Here is a 13,171-nt window from a genome sequence, read left to right as displayed (position 1 = left end):
GTGATTCTTAGAATGGCCAGGTCAACCCCCACCCCCACCCCGTGCACCCCCCCCCCCCCCCAAAAGAAGCCAGGAGTCACTGTCCTTGGTGCTGGAGCAGATATTTCTGTATGGGTAGATTGTAAATACGGTGCTGGTTTCTAAAATTAGGGGGGTGGGGCAGAAATGAAGATATTTATCTAGAGGGCAGGCTGGACAAAGGGTAGGTGGGCTCCATTTTGACTGATAGAGAAGGAAGTGTTCATGAGCAGTCATCACTGAGAGACAACACAGGTCCTAGATTGTCTAATTCCTTCTGTGATTCATTGGCTCCAAGAAAGTCTCAGCACACTAGTGTGGGGGAAGCACAGTGAGAGTAGGTGCTCTCTGCCCCCATGTCCTGATGCAACAAATGCCATGGATATGTGTAGGCAGCCAGGGTGTGGGTGTCTAGAAACACAGCACAGCAGCTGTTCCTGGGTCACCTTTCCCAGCAGTTATTGTCAGGGTTGTGGCCAAGACTACATTTACAAATGCACCACTTCGGGGAACATACTTGAACATGAGGCTTTTTTTTTCTGTATCTTAGTCATATAAGGTCTAGATTTTTCTGTCCCAAAGGGCTTGTATCTGTTTCTTTTTTAAAGACCAGGGGGGAGACAGCACACTGTGGTAGAAAGCCAGACAGAACTGGCTTATATATTTATGTATTTATTTGGCCAGATACATGACTTTAGGGAAATTAATTCTCTATGCGTTGGCTCGTTAATCTATAAAATGGGGTAAGAAACTTAACTTACAGAACTATAGTGGGGTTTTACGGGCATAACACATGTAAAGTTCCAGCACAGTTTCTGACAAAGAGTAGGTGCCTCATAAATGGTAGTCATTAAAGTTAAATATTACTATTTGCAGTAAGATTTTTTTTTTCTCTTGGGGCTGAGTGTGTGGGCAGAGAAGGAGAAGATACTGTCTTTTGATAGGAGCCAATACAGTCTCACTATAGGAAGGCCCAGAGCACCCTCATTTCTCCTTTATTCCTGCTGAGAAAGGGGCTGTATGGTTAAGTGTATGGCAGTTAAGAATGAGGCTTTGACAACTATGAGGCTGAATTTCCTATCCAGGAGTACAGAATTAGTTCATCATGCCTACTCCTAAATTCATGCCTCACTATCTCCTAAATTCATGCTTCATTATCATTATTGGTTCACAGAAAATCCTTCCTTTATTTATGCTATATTTCAATATTTTCTCCTATCTCCCTCTAAGCCTGATCTATCTATCCTCCTTCAGTCAAAGGACCCATCCTTGTTTATTTTATGAATATCTATTTTGCTATTCACATGCTTACTTACAGGTATATATATAAATAAAAATATTGTGTGTTTTAAGGAACAGAAATGGCATTTTGTCAGAACTATCATTTTGTTTCTTAAAGTTCTGAACTATGTTTTGAACTTTGTTCTCATTTCAACATGCAGACCTAGTTCATTCTATCAGGTATCTGCCTAGGTTTCCTTCTTAGACATCCACTGTATTTTTACTTATGAAATCCCTTGGTGTTGAATCTTATTCTTTACTGTTTCAAACCATACTCCAATTCATATTAATTTATATGCTTCCCTGTGCATTTGTTCCTGTGGTTATACATCCAGGAGTAGAATTACGGAGTGTCAAGCACAAGCATGCTTTGTGGGCTTGATTGCTTTACGGAATGGCTACTATAATTTGCCTTTTCATCAGTAGCACAAAAGAGGTTCTGTTTTCACACATCCTCATCAGCACTTGATATTACCTGCTTTTCTGTTTTTGTTTTTTGGTTTTTTTTTTTTTTTTTGCCAATATAACACATGCAACATGGTATGTTTCTACTGTTTTATTTGAATGTCTCTGTTTACTGGTGAAGTTGAACATCTCTTTTCATGGTTATTAAGTAATTGTGTTTTCTATGAATTGCTTTTATTATTTGACCACCTTCCTATTTGCTTACCTTTCTTTGCATTGCAGAGTTCTTTGTATATTTTAGGTATTGTCAGTCATGGACATTATAAACATCTTCTCCCAAGTAGCTGCATATCTGTTAATTTTGTCTTTAGCATCTCTTTAAAAAACAAAAGCCTTTTGGATGATGTAGCTGACCTTGGCAAAATTTTCAGGTTGGGCTATAGCTGGAATATAACAGATATAAAATTTTGCACAAATCTAACTGTACAGCTTAATGGTTTATTACTAAGTGAACACTCTTTTGTGTTCACTTTCAAGACATGAACTAGAGCATTAAGAATATATGTCTCCCTTTTGCTTTCTTCTCTTAACTAACCTCTCTTTCTTTCCTAAACTTAACTGCCTTAGTCATCTATTTCTGCATAACGAATTATCCCAAACCTAGTGAGTTAAAACAATAAACATTTATTATCCCACAGTTCCTGAGTGTTAGAACCCTAGAAGCAGCTTAGCTTGGTGATTTGAGCTCAGACTCTCATTAGATTGCAGTCAAGATGTGGTCAAGGGCTATAGTCATCGGAAGGCTTTTTTAAGACTGGAGTATCTTCTTCGGAGAAGGCTCATTCATGTGACTTGATTGGAGTCCTTAGTCCTCTTGGCTGTTGTAAGAGGCCTCATGCTCTCACCATGTGGGCCTTTCCCTGGAACTCCTCAGAATGTGTTAGCTAGCTTCCCCAGAGTGGAGGTGGTGGAGGGAAGGAGACAGGGAGGGAGGAAGATTTATAACGCCTTTTTCTGACGTAGTTTCTAAAGTCACACATTGTCATTTTCACTATATCTTATTTGTTAGAAGCTGGCCTCTTAAGTCCAGCCCACACTTAAAGGAAAGATATTAGACTCCACTTTTTTTTTTTTAAAAAAAGATTTTATTTATTTATTTGACAGAGAGAGAGAGAGAAAGAGAGAGAGCGAGCACAAGCAAGGAAGAATGGCAGGCAGAGGGAGAGAGAGAGGCACTCTCCTAGCCCAGGACCCTGGGATCATGCCCGGAGCTGAAGGCAGACGCTTAACCAATTGCTCAATTGGTTAATCACCAAGATGCCCTTAGACTCCACTTCTTAAAGGGAGCAATATCAAAAAAAATTGTGGACATATTTTTTTAAACCATCACTTAAATTATCTTTACTTCTAACCTCTCTGAGTTTTTCTTCTTAGTGAACTTTAAAGAAATAGAATATATTCTTTTGTATCTGGCTTCTTTCACTCAGAATTACATTTGTGGGATTTCTTTTTGAGCTTAGCAGCATGCTATTCATTTTAATTTCTGGATAGCAGTCCAATATATCACAGTTGATATATTCATGGACAGGGGTTGATTTCAGTTTGGAGCTATTACAAATAATATTGCACAAATATTCTGGACATAACTTTTGGTACATATATGCCCACATTTCTGATGGATATGTATTTTGGAGTGAACTGCTGGGTCATAGAGCATGCATATATGCAATTTTGATAAATGATGCCAGAGAGTTTCTAGAGGTTGTATCAATTTACATTCCCAGCAGCAGTGTATGAGAGTTCCAGTTACTCTACATTTTTGTTAGCACTAGGTATTATCAGTCTTTTTTATTTTAGCTATTCTAGTAAATGCATAACAGCATCTCGTTTAGTTTTAATTTGTATTTTTCTGATTTCTAATGAGATTGAACTCCTTTACATTTCATTGACCATTTGGATAACTTTTCTTATAAATTTTCTCGAGTATTTTGCTTATTTTTCTATTGAGTTATCTTATTTCTTATTGATTTATGGGAATTCTATATAAATTTTCATTTCATGAGTTACAAATATCTTTCCCCATCTTTATACCCTGCTTTTTTCATTCTCTTAATGGTATCTTTTAATGAACAGAAATTTTTTATTTTTTATTTTTAAAATTTTATTTATTTATTCATGAGAGACAGAGAGAGAGGCAGAGAAATAGGCAGAGGGAGAAGGAGGCTCCCTGTGGGAACTCAATGTGGGACTCAATCCCAGGACTCTGGGATCATGACCTGAGCCAAAGGCAGATGCTCAACTACTGAGCCACCCAGGCGCCTGAGATTTTTGACTTTACTATAATTCAATTCATTAATCTTTTCCTTTGTTATTAGTGGTTTTTTAGAACTGTTTAATCTTTCTCTCTAATATGAAGACATGAGTCTATATTATCTTCATTAAGTTGTAATGTTTTATCTTCTACAGATAGATCCTCAATCCATTTGGCATTAATTATTGTGTAAGGTGAAGTATAAGTCATTTAATTTTTTAAAAACACTCAAATAACCAACTGAGTCAGCATTGAAAGACGGCCTTTCCCCACTACTCTGCAGTACCACCTGAAACACTTCACAAATCCATGTGATTGTCAGTCTGTTCCTAGACTCTGTTCATTTCATTCATTTGTCTATCCCCACATCAACACTGTTTTCTATTTTAAAAAATATCTTGATATGTCTTGAATTTATTCAAATTCTTCCATTTTCCTTATTATTTAAGATTTTTGCCTATTGACCCTTTGCATTTTCTTTATTGATTTTGGATTGGATTGGATTTTCATCTTGTCCATTTCCATAGAAAAATCTACTTGGATTTCAACTTGGATTGTATTGAATATTTAGGTCAATTTAGGGGAGGATCAATTTATTTGTACTGGAGATTTTCACTTACTTAGGTTTCTTTTATTTATCTCAACAATTTTTTAGAGTTTTCTGGTAGAGGTCTTGTGCATCTTTTGTTAAATGTATTCCCAGGCAATTGATATTTTTAATACTGTTATAAAAATACTATATTTAATTATTTGTTTATATATAAAATACTATTGATTTTTTAAATATTGACTTGGTATCCAGTAACTTTGCTAAATTAAATGAGTAATTCTAAAAGTTTATATTTATAGTCTGTGAATTGTCTACAACCACGTCATGTGCAAATAATGACAGTTTCATTTTTCTTTTCTAAGCTCATACTTTCTTGTCTTGCATTGCTATGACTTCCAGTACAATGTTCTATTGAAGGGATGGTAGCACATATCCTTGTTCTATTTCCAAACTCAGGATTTAAAATCTGTCCTTACTCGTTTATACTTACCTTCAAATTTAGATATTTAATCCTAAGAAGGGCTGTTTTTAAAAAAATATGTAAAGTAAGAGATGGGGATTCCTCTCAATTTTTTCGACATATTGATATTTTTTCCCAGTATCGTTTTCTAAATAATATACTCTTTTAATGTTCTTTTGGTTTGTAACTTTGATTATAGACTAGATTAAACAATGATGATCACTTATATTAGAGTGAGAGTGATGGATTTGGTGAGAAATGGCCAGGTTCTGAATGTTTTTTGAAAGGCCCTTTTCTAATTTAAATGTCAATACAACCTACAGATACAAAAAAGAGTGTGCGTACTCAGCGTGGCATAAAAGTGATAATGTTTTGTAATTGTTTTGCTTGGCCTGTGAGTACATCATTCTTATCATAGATAGTCTTTACAAGGAAGGGCAGCTGTTCACTATAAATCTTGACATCAAAGGTCAAGGCAATGATGGATCACCTTTTGACACTACTATATGAAGTTGCCCGTGTGGTATATGGCCTGTTGGAAAAGAATAGCAGAGGGAAGGGTAATCTCTCAATGCTGAGTCAATTGGTTGTCTGAATGCAGGAATGCAGATAACTGCACAGCCCACTTCCTCACTTAATTCATATATATTATATGATTACTGTTTATTGTCTCTCTCCCCAAACTGCAATCTGTGCCCGACAGGGGCAAGGATATTTTTGTGTGTTCACTGACATCCCAACAGGGAAGCAGATGAATGCCTGACTTATTGTGGTGCTCAGTATATATCTGCTGTATGAATGTATCAGCTTAATTAGTGAGGAAATGGCATTATCACTCTTGTTAAGATTCAGGGCCTACCCAGTCTCTCCAGGACAATCTCCGGTAGTGGGACATACAGTCCCTGCTTCCACAGTACACCTTCTGAGAACTACTCCCATGCTGTCCTTTCTCCTGACTGGAGGAAGCAGACCTAGTTTTCTTAGGAGATCACAGGCGGTTGGAACCACTCCATCCCTTCTTTGCCATCTGTAAGTGTGAAATCCTGCTTGGAATGAGAAAAAAAACTTCACTCTTTTCTGGTTGGTAGCCCCACTTCCTTTTGGGATCCCTTTGGGACAAGGCAAATTGGAAGGTAGAGTTAAAGCTTGGTAAGGTTTTACCTGTGCTAACCAGTCTATGTTCCCTGAATTAATGCCTACTATTTAAAGGAAGAAGAACCCACGTTTAACTCCACCCCTGAAATTAGAAAGTTAGTACTTAATTGGGGAAATACAATCAGGTAATGATTCAGAAATAGTTCTCACAATTTATTGAGAAGATTTAACTCAGTGGAGTATAACAGCTTTATTTTTTCCAATTACCATTTTAATCTATGCTCTGATAAGTCCTCCATTTCCTGTTTCTTAGCAGCACCTTCAGCTGATTCCATAACTTTCTTGTCACTTTTGCTAATTAAGAGTCCAGTTCAATTTCAAAGTCTATTAAAGCTCACCCGTTCTCCTCCCTGCAGCACGGGCCTGAGCATGACCTCTAGATGGGGAAGGCAGAGGAGATGAGAGGCACACATCCTGCTGTCTCCTTTTCTAGGGCTCCATCTTCTGGGGTAGTAGGAGGCTGGAAGAAGACACGGTGTAAGCAGGGGTCACATTATATATCTGGCCATATGTATGTGGCAGGAAGATATCCCTGGCCAAGCTTTGTTTTGATCTGGTTTTGTTTGGTGCTGGTTGCCCTTGCTGATGGGGTGTTGTTGTATAGAAAACACAAGATTTCTTTGAGGGTGGTGTCAAATTTTGTCTGATTCCCTCCCCACCTCGCCCTTGATACCGAGGATCCCTCAGGGAGAGATAGTTGTGTGTCTTTGGCCTGGCCTGTAGTCCCTATCTTCACCCTCCTCTCCCAGTGGCTGTATGACCTCAACTGGTCCAGTGGCTGCCCTGGCAACCCTATAACTCCTCCTTCTGCTACAATGTCTATACTTCTCTGCATGGTGGCATCAAAACTATCTTAACCTCTGAGAGTCCTGGGGGACTGAGCTGAGGCTGTCCCAAATATCATTTTCTTACATGGCATGATGCATTATAGTTCCTTCTCATTCTGATATGTGGCCCAAACTGGACAGTTTAGAGGGTCAGAGCTGCAGGGAAGCAAGTGGTCAAGCATATCAACACCTTCTGGTGTCTGAAATTCCCACTGTTAGAGTTAAGACTTTAGGTTAAAATAACATGTAAGGCCATTATTAAAATGCAAGTGTGTCCCAAGAGAAGTCACTACCATTGGCATACCTGCATAGAAGGGTATCAGAAAAGCTAATTCTGAAAGGATGAGAATTTCTTCAATAAGTCTTGTATATGAAATGTGAGAGGGAACTAGCTTGTCTATTTCCTACTATATTATACTCATTTTTAAAATCCGTATTTTATTTAACCATCCTGGCATCAACTTCAAGTTCACATCATTGTTCTCACCTCACAATAATCTGCAAAGGGCGCACAGTTAGTAGGTGGCTGGGGCAAGGTGGGAGTATTCTTGTTCAATATATTTGCTATCCTTTGTTGGGGATGGGTTAAATGCCCCTGCTCTGCTGGTGTTAGACTTGGCGGTATGACTAGTTTGGTCAGTACAATATGAATGGAGGGGATGAGAGCAGGAACTTAAAAAGCCAGCATATGATTTCATTGTATCTCCTCCTTCTTCCACAAGGTCAGTTTCCCAGAGAGAGGCTGCTTCTTCAGCCTAGGTCTTGAGATAAAGAACTCAGGAAATGCAACAGAACTGCAGCTGACCTACAAAAGATATGTAGACTGAGAGAAATAAACCTTTGTTATTGCAAGCCACCAACATTCTGGATTTGTTTGTTGCTTCGCCACAACTTAGCCTGAGCTGATTACTACAGTGACTAAAAGAGGACCTGACTTCAAAGCCCATGCTTTTTCTCTCATAGCACACCACCTCCCAGCAGGAAGGACACAGAGCCTTAGCCACCACAGATGTGCAACAGGCAGCACCTCCTCATCCCTCCTTCACCTCCTTCTGCAAATGCCCATCGGAAGCTTGGGAAAGTTCCAGGAAGGTGCAGCCCCATCCATCCCCAGAGGAGCCCTGCCTAGGCAGGAATGCAATGTAAGCACAGAGCAGATCTGATTCCCCAGTTTCATACTGGCCTCCCCCTTTCTTGGAGGCACTAAAGCGGGGGAGGAAAGGACAAGTGGTGACAGCGAGGAGTTCCATGCTGCCCTTCCAGATGCTCTCTGGCTCAGCGTAGCAGAAGCTGGTACAATCTGGTGGACAGACAAGCACTGATGGTGTGATGTACCAGCTTTCTGGTCCCAGCTTTCGCTTCACCCTGGGGGTAACTGGAAAGTCCTTCTTCCTATATTGGATGTGGACACTCTTCTGTAGGAAAAGGGAAGGTCCAAGGGCCTCTCATTCAAAACAAATAGGTAGTCTAATGAAAACCAGGCTGGGCAAAATGAGGCAAAATGAAATTTTGTTATTTAGATTGACTGATACATCAGGCTAGTGGGGAGAACCAAACAGATAAACAAACAAGCAAACCTGTGTATGGAGGTCGGCTCATCCAAAAAGTGGTCTGATGCTTTTGGTCCCCCCTTAAACAGCTGTGGTATTTTTCTTCCAGAAATTTAAACTGAGGAAATGATGTTAACAATTTTCTCAACAGACTGAGTCCACTGTTACACTGTGACCATGGTTTCCATTTTTGGGCAAAAGGAGATCTGTGTGGTCAATTTGCAGCCCACCAGCTTCATCGTTAGTTTTGCTTTTAAACGATCTTTGAGCTACTACGTAACCTCCTCCAAGTGACTAATCATACAGAGGAGCTGATTGGCACTTGAGTTTATTGGGTATCTTCCTTTTCCTGGAATTCCAAGCACCAAAAAAATACCATTTTTACAGTGTATTCCTTTGAGATACCCACAAGACAGGCATTTTGAAGGAAACTTAATAATGATTTATGAACAATTTTAAAAATGCAAGAAGATACCAAAAGTCCAGTTGTTCCACAATATGTATATTTGCTCCTGATATATTTACCAGTGGAGCTTTCCCTCTTTGCATGCTTCCTTGTCTCACATTTGAGGGAGCAAAAACATCTGCTTAGCTCTGGTGCTCTCAAGATCCCTGATGGCTATAGCAGACTCGGCCACTTGACCACTCCAATGGTCCGACTTTTGTTTCAGTTTTTCATCTTACTTCTCCACAGTAATACCAGCTTTTGAAAAAGCCTTCCCTGCTCCTACAGTGCTTTCATACGCGTTGCTTAATCCAGCCCTTCCAGTTCCTGAGTGGGTTGAACAGAATTTTATTAGGAGCTCCCGTACATAGCAGGTATTATACAACTTTCACCATCGTATTGTGTGGAAAAGGGAGGTTAGGGGGTACGTCACTTTGGTGTAATTTTGGGTCATGTGCTCTGAAAGAAAGAAAGAAAGAAAGAAAGAAAGAAAGAAAGACGAGAAGGAGAAATTGGATAAGAAGAAGCAAGGAAGGAAGATGTGTCAGGGTTTTAAAATAACAGGTAAATTGGGCAGCCCGGGTGGCTCAGCGGTTTAGCGCCGCCTTCAGCCCAGAGTGTGATCCTGGAGACCCGGGATCGAGTCCCCATCAGGCTCCCTGCATGAGGCTTGCTTCTCCCTCTGCCTCTCTCTGTCTCTCTGTGTCTCTCATGAATAAATAAATAAAATCTTTAAAAAAATAAAATAAAATAACAGGTAAAGCACCTAACCAACTGGAGACTCCAGTTGGCTGGATTAAGTGCCCAATTTACCTGTTATTTTAACACCCTGACACATCTTCCTTCCTTGCTTCTTCTTATCCAGTTTCTCCTTCTCGTCTTTCTTTTTTTTTGTCCATCAAGCAGATATAGTGGTTTTCTTTTCTGGTCCACAACAAGCCCTGAGAAGGCCTGGGCTCCTCGTAGCAGCACTCACTTCAATATTTGCTGCCTGAGGTGATTATGAAGGGTGATTTACAATGCCATCTCCTGGATGGAGGAGTTCTTGTATTTTTTTTTTTGTATGAGTCCCATTCACCCATTCTTGTCACAAAGTAACTGGCAACAAAACTTTCCAACAATCTATTTTCTCTTCCCTAGACAACTTCAAATAGCATTAGGGATTATATTTTTCCACTGAATTGATTGAATTCATGAGTTGCCTTGGGATGGCATGGAAACATGCATATTACATTATAATTTAGGGGACTAATAGTTTTCCCAAACCGAGTGCAGACAGACCCTTGCCCACTGCCTGGCACAGTAACGTATGGCCAAGTCTCACTGTTGTTTTCTTCCTTCCTCATAGATTCCTGATTCTCTTTACCTTTTTTTAGGTAGGAGACTGTGCTTGGGAATCTCTAGAAAGTCTCACCCATGCCCTTCTTTGACATCAGCTTTGACATTTAATTGTGTGCTGCCTTTCCTATTGTTTCTTGTCTTTTTCTCAAGCATATATGGTTTAGCTCATTGACTCAACTGAAAACTCCTCAAGGATAGCGTTGTGGACTGAATTGTGTCCCTCAAAACTCATATGCTTGAACCTTTAAAATGGGACTGTATTTGGAAAGAGGGCCTTTAAAAGAGGTAATGAAGTTAAAATGAAGCTGTTAGGCTGGGCTTTACTCCAATCTGTGTCCTTATGAGAAGAGGAGATTAGGACACATAAAAGACACCAGGGATGAACAACCTCGAAAAAGGGCCGCATGGGGACATGACAAAAAGGCCAAGGAGAGAGGCCTCAGAGGAAACCAAACCTGCCGACACCTTGGTCTTCCAGACTTCTAGAACTGTGGGGAAAATAGATTTCTATTGCTTAAGCCACCTAGCCGGTGGCATTTTGTTATGGAGTCCCCAGCAAACTATGGATAGTGACCTCTCGTCTGACCTACCTGTGTCATTGTGCCACACAAAATACTCCGCACACAATTTAGGCAGCATTTCAAAATGCTAGTTGTATTTATTTTGGTTTTTATTCTTTATGTATTTTTTTAAAATCCATCCATGAAACATATTTAATATAATTTGCTTCATAGGCAGTTATTTTGGCTTGTCGGCAAATGGCTCTCTATCTTTATTAACAAAGACTTAATCATCTGTTTGAAAAGATAATATAAGCCCAAGGTAAGTATTTAAACAGTATGAAAGATTATACGGTGAAAGGTAAATCTCCCTCACATCTCAGTCTCTCAATTCTCTTCCCTAGAGGCAGCCATTATTACCAGTGTGCTGTCTTTCAGAAAAATCTTTGCCTAAAAACTCATGTGCACATATGTGTGTATAAAATATACACATCTATATTATAGATATGTAGCATATGTACTTATGCAAAGACATGCTTTAAGAAAATCTCCCTATATACAGATATATGTGTAAATATATATCCTCCTCTTTCTTTTTTGTTTTGTTTTTATCAAGTGATGGTATAATGCACATGTTTCTACTGTTTCTTTACAATCAGATGTTTATTTAAAAATAAAAATATGGAATGTGGGAAGCTCAGGTGGCTCAGCAGTTTAGCACCGTCTTCAGCCCAGGGCGTGATCCTGGAGACCTGGGATCAAGTCCCACATTGGGCTCCCTGCATGGAGCCTGCTTCTCCCTCTGCCTATGTCTCTGCCTCTCTCTCTCCGTGTCTCTCATGAATAAATAAATAAGTAAATAAATAAATAAATAAATAAATAAATCTTAAGGGGAAAAAAATGGAATGTTTCACAAATTTGCATGTCATCCTTGCTCAGGAGCCTGCTAATCTTCTTTGTTCGCTCCAATTTTAGCATATGTGATGCTGAAATGAGCATGACATGGGTCTACTTTTGTTTTCCCCTTAAGATTTATTTATTTATTTATTTATTTATTTATTTATTTATTTATGAGAGATTGAGGACATGAGCTGGGAGAGGGAGGGTCAGAGGGAGAGCGAGAGAGCGAGAGAGTGAGAAAGAGAGGGTCTCTAGCTGGAGCCCAATGGGGGGCTCAATCTCACAACTTTGAGATCATAACCTAAGTCAAAACCTAGAGTCTGACTCAACTGACTGAACCCCACCCCAGGAACCCACACATATCTCTGTTTTTTTTTTTAATTTTTATTTTTTTATTTATTTATGATAGTCACAGAGAGAGAGAGAGAGGCAGAGACACAGGCGGAGGAAGAAGCAGGCTCCATGCACCGGGAACCTGATGTGGGATTCGATCCCGGGTCTTCAGGATCGCGCCCTGGGCCAAAGGCAGGCGCCAAACTGCTGCGCCACCCAGGGATCCCCATGTCTCTGTTTTTTAAAGAAAATTAACTTAGCAATAAATCTTGGGAATTGCTGCATATGGACATACAAATCCATCTCATTCCTTGTAACTTACTTTGTTGCATTTATTTTAAATACATTGTCCTCCCTTGTTTCTCCCACCCTAACCAACACACTTTCACACAGATATCCTCATGGAGCAGAAATAGGAAATATAATTGTAAAGAGACTCATCTTGCTGTCGTTTCCTGATAGTTATATTTGAGTGAAGGGTTTAAGCAGGCACTAAAGCCGTAGACATTAAACAGAAGGGTGGGCTTTAAACAGGTGACGAGGCTAGCCCCAGGTGTTTCTAGTCAGTACAATAATTTCAGATACCTACTAGCAACCATATTTATAGCCCAGGTTCCCTCTGACTATTGTGAAATTAATATTGCACCAAGAAATAATAATAATTTTTAAAAGAACATACATAAATCCAACACACTAGAAAACCAATGTGTTTTTTCCTGTTTCCCATTAGCACTTGTTCATCTGTATACATACTCTGATAGTTTTAATTACAAATCAGAGCAATTATGTATTCTGCTCCTGCCTCTTAAAATGAATCATAAACACTGCTGTTTGCTACTATGTTTACATGATAATAATAATTTTATATGGTTGCATAATAGTCCATCCAGTTGATGTATTGTTTCCTCTAATTTAAGAAAAGGGGAAACTGTATTATCTGGAACTATAATTAAATAAAACCTAAAAGAGCATCAATCTGACACATATTAATGGTAAACATAAGTGTTATTGAGCTACAAGGCAATTGACCATAAAATAGAGAATAGCTCACATAAATTAGAACTAATATTCTTTGAAATCAAAATTTCCTTGGGG

At 39.2% G+C, this 13,171-nt stretch overlaps 1 non-coding gene across 1 annotated transcript; it reads right to left on the bottom strand.

Annotated features, from left to right (window-relative positions):
* Positions 1-11,737: 11,737 nt before the first annotated feature.
* On the bottom strand, positions 11,738-11,842 carry LOC121477638. The gene has a single exon (XR_005984309.1). It is a non-coding gene; the product is annotated as a U6 spliceosomal RNA (small nuclear RNA).
* Positions 11,843-13,171: the final 1,329 nt, after the last annotated feature.

This window comes from Vulpes lagopus, chromosome 17 (assembly GCF_018345385.1).
Source record: "Vulpes lagopus strain Blue_001 chromosome 17, ASM1834538v1, whole genome shotgun sequence".
NCBI classification, from domain to species: domain Eukaryota; kingdom Metazoa; phylum Chordata; class Mammalia; order Carnivora; family Canidae; genus Vulpes; species Vulpes lagopus.
The sequence above is the reverse complement of the archived record's forward strand: the minus strand, read 5'-3'. Positions and strand labels throughout refer to the sequence as shown.